The following is a 4,523-nucleotide window of genomic DNA, read 5'->3' as shown; positions in this document are numbered from 1 at the left end:
GCAGTTGTTGTATGCAATTCAAATTATAATTTCCCCCTCTTCTTGGTGTCAGCTCCCCCTTCCCTTCTCTCTCACATCTCTCTCTCTCTCTTCTCTACCTCCATCTCTCTGTCTACTCTCTCCTCTCTCTCTCTCTCTCTCTCTCTCTCTCTCTCTCTCTCTCTCTCTCTCTCTCTCTCTCTCTCTCTCTCTCTCTCTCTCTCTCTATCTTCTATATAGTACTTAAGTTCACATGAAGGTGGGCACGTCCACCTCCATGGCGAAGTGGCTAATGTTCTTCTGGCTCCACCGCTGATCCCGAACCTTCTATGGTTAAACTTCCATGTGGGTATTGGTGTTCCTATTGGCTACTAATTATAGTGCCATTTATGCTAGTAAAAGGCCACATTTACAATGAGGAAAAGGAAACAACCATATTTCTTGACAGCTAGTTGAGTTTGAATATAGTGATTACATGCCTTCATAGCCACTAGGTCTTGATTGATTGATGACTTGACTTGGGGAGTAGTTCGAATGGACCTATTCTCTCTCGGACTTAGTCCTTGATTCCGAGTTGATACCTTGGTGGAGCTTGTTGAGTTTCATTTTTTGCCAACGTTTCTAGGTGAAAACTTTGAGGGCCAAGGACTAACACATGCCTTTGTCCACCCAAATATACTCCTCTTACAGACCTCCTAGCCTACCTTCTCTTGGCCTACCTTGAGGAGACCACTTAACTTGGATGCTCAATTGACGTTGTGCCTACATAGTCATGCCCTTGTCTTTATGGCAGTATTACTTTCCTTAAAGGAGAGTTTTTGCCCTTAAAAACATTGATCAATGAAATAACTCTCCATAAGAATATTAATGCTCTCCTCTCTAAACTTGCATGACGTCAAATACTGTCCCACGCAGTAATTATGTGCTTGTAGCAAAAATCAAATTGAATGATTGCAATCAATATTTTCTCAGGAGATTGTCCCTTTGACCAAGAGAAACCTCTATTTTCTCTACTTAGATCTCAAATTAAGAGTAAAGCCTACCTCAACTGAGATGCTCTAAGTGACCAAACTTATTGTTCTCACTACTTAACTACTAGTAGAACCTATCTTCAGAAAAACTCTTCACTAATAGTAGAGAAAAGCCTATTTCTCTCTTTTATTAGCTAATAGTACAACCTATCTCAAGCAAAATTCTCTAAGTGAGAAAAACCTATTATTGTCTCTTCTCAGCGAATAGTAGATTATCTCAAGCAAGATGTTGTAGCTGAGCAAAAGTTATCTCTTTATCTCCTCAGGAAATTTCTTCCAAAAATTGGAGTGCTTCTTACAGATGTATATCATTCAAGCGATTGATAGGTGTTTTGGGCTTACTTATAGAAGAAAACAAAAGGTTGGCACTCTAAGTTTATGTCCTTAGGTACATTTACCTTCCACATGCAGATTTTATTTCAAACGTGGAGTTGTTCTTCATGAAAGATGGAGCATTTTGTGAACTATCTATGGTTAATATAGAGGGATACCCAAAACTTCTTAAACTTCTCAATTTGATGGATGTTGTATTGTGCCAATCATCGTTTTAACAAAAGTAGCCCTTATAGCACTTTAAAGGCATACACATGTAATCCCATGATATACAATCAAATTTGGTATCTTTGACACATCTCAACAAGAATTTAAGCATGAGAATAGGAGTAATAATTTTTGTGATTTGGCAAGTCAACGAATAACTCGTATAATTCTTAAATAGACATGGAGTGTCTACTCCTCATCTTTTTAAGAAGCAATATTCTAATAGACTCTCATAAGAATCCACTTTTGTAACTCAACTTGTGCTCCACGTATTCTTATAGGATACCCCAAGTGTATCATGAAAGGTGAAGTATGATTTCATGTACAACTATAATAGAGATTGATTCTAAAAAACATTTACTTATTACAAATAATAGGTAGCAATATAGGGTTTCCCTATGGAATATGCAACAAAAAACCAAGTTAATGATATTTTATTAATGAAGAACCCTTTATGACCAATGGTCATTTTATGTCCAAGTAGACATTAGTAATCAATTTGAGCATTGCAATCTTTCCTATTGCAAGAACAAAATTCTCACTCTTGTACGGGGGAGATTGTACCTAGTGACCTGTGTCTATAATCTTTTACTCTCTTCTCCTCTTCTCTCTTACAACGATATGTGTGCCACTCCAATATTGGAGGTTCATATAGCATTCTTGGTCTTGCTCTGTCTCTCTTACTCTCTAATCATTTATCTTGATGAGCAACATATACAAAAAATTATGGAGGTATGCTTGTATAATTCTGATATGAGTGATATGATATTTAATGGATTTTAGGGTCACCGCATATTTGTTGTGTTGTAGTTGTATCAGAGCAATGACTGTGTTGTTGGTGATGCGCACAATTAAGGATGAAGAACTCAATCAAGGAAGACAAATACTATAGAACAAGTAATTCTTCTTTCTCTTCTATATGGGTTTCCTTTTTCTTGCTTGTTACTATGACCTATACGTAGAGTAATAATAGTGGAAGATTTTCATAATAGTAGCAGATCTCACGAATGCTATTAGAATAAGAAATATCTATAGATGCTTGATTGATCAATGGGGAACATTCTACTTGTAATAGTTTGATGAGGCCGATGGGTTGGCGTTGATTGATGTTTGGTCTAACTACCACTTATTTTCACTCATGGAAATGTTGATGGGTTTTTGGTCTTTAGCTTCTATATTCTTTAAGGATCGACATGGTTTTTCTATTGATTTTATGATCATGATGGTTTCTTTGCCATGATGTTACTTTGCATAGACAAAATATTGTATTTATGGTACCATGGGATTTCTATCTTTTAGATAAAAAAACCTTGGTAAACGGGATGGTGAGAGAAGTTCGATAGGTTCTTTGATCACCTTCCTAATGTTTAAGCAAGTTTTCATTTGAACAAAATGTTGTTTTGTGTATAAGTAGTATCTTCGTACAACAACATACACATCCTAAAGATAGTCACTTCCTAGGCAAATGGGTTGGTGGGGATGTTGGCTTTAAACTATTGTATTGTTTATGGTCGCTCATAGGCCCATTGTTGATGGTAAATCCCTTTTCCTTGATAGGTGCTAGGTGGTATGGACACTAGCCTCAGATCAGGGTTCATATTCATAGCTTTCTGGGTCATTTGACTTGACTGGTTGGAGTAGATAAGAGCTACTGATCAGACTTCCTCTTGCTGGAATTTGTATCTGATATTGAATTTTCATGTTCACATAGATACTTTGAAGATATTGCATACTTTTCTCAAATGGATCACAAAGTCTTTAAATTTCTACCAGAGTATAATGTTCACAGAGACATCATCGGTCAGTATGAAGACTATCAAGCATGATTGTGCTTTTCTTTCTTCTTTGATTTTTAATATAACAACTTGATTGGCTTCACACTTGAATTTTTTACCCTCATGGTCTTGATGAGGTAGTAGGCGCATACTCAATGGGCCTATTGTTTCAACATTGAGTATGATGTCAGGGTAAGGGTGGATGCACATAAACACACACTCAATCTCTCTCTCTCTCTCTCTCTCTCTCTCTCTCTCTCTCTCTATCACTCACACACACACACACCTCGTGGGGTTCACCATTAAATATTCCCCTATATAACATGCGTTTGCGGGGTATTAGAAAAACTGCTCTACTAACATGTCTGAATGAATAAAATGACCCCTTATTTTAGGATTTTTTCCAAATCTGAATATAAGACCCCCTTATTTTAATTTATCTTTGTTAAATTGCCTAAATGTTTTGCATTTAAAAACCCCTCTACTACAAGAGGTCACTTGAATTCCGACGCCACATTACCGGCGTCACTGGTGGGCGTTGGTGTATGTGTGTCTATTTATGGAGGGAGCCAAGGTTTTTTTTTAAATTTCAATTTCAAAATTCCGACGCCTATTTCGGCAGGTGTTCTGACGCCAGCATGAATGCGCATTCCGACGCCCCTTTCGTTGGTTGTTCCGACGCTTATACGAATAGTTGTACCATCGGTAACTGCAAAAAGTGAAACCGCGGGCTTTCTCTGCGCATTTCTACTAATTCTTGCGCCACATCTCAAGCTCTCCTCTTCACCCTCTCTCATAGATCTGCTGCAATACATGCCGTCAGAGGTGCTAATCTTGCTTGTGGGTTAGGGCATAACACTAAGGTAAAATTATTTTCATGTTTTCTTGTAGATTTAGAGTTTAGGGTTTAACTTTGTGTTTGTGTTTTTGTGTGCGTTTTTGCAGGTTCTACGACTTAGGCAACAACTTTCATTGCTCAAATAGGACTAATGTGAGTGCTCAAACCTTTAAATTCATATTAAGTTTCTTTAAATTACTTTGTATATTAAAAAAATAAAATTTCATGCTTTAAACTTTGAATGCTTTAAAAGAAATTAGGATTTGTTATGTGAAATCTCATTTTAATTATGGAAAAAATTTGTTTAAGTTTATGAAAAAATCTTGTTTTGAAAAAGTTTGTTATTGAATTATGTCGTTT

This window comes from Adiantum capillus-veneris, chromosome 23 (genome assembly GCF_014529385.1).
Source record: "Adiantum capillus-veneris isolate H3 chromosome 23, ASM1452938v2, whole genome shotgun sequence".
In the NCBI taxonomy this organism is placed as follows: domain Eukaryota; kingdom Viridiplantae; phylum Streptophyta; class Polypodiopsida; order Polypodiales; family Pteridaceae; genus Adiantum; species Adiantum capillus-veneris.
This window is presented reverse-complemented; position numbering follows the sequence as displayed.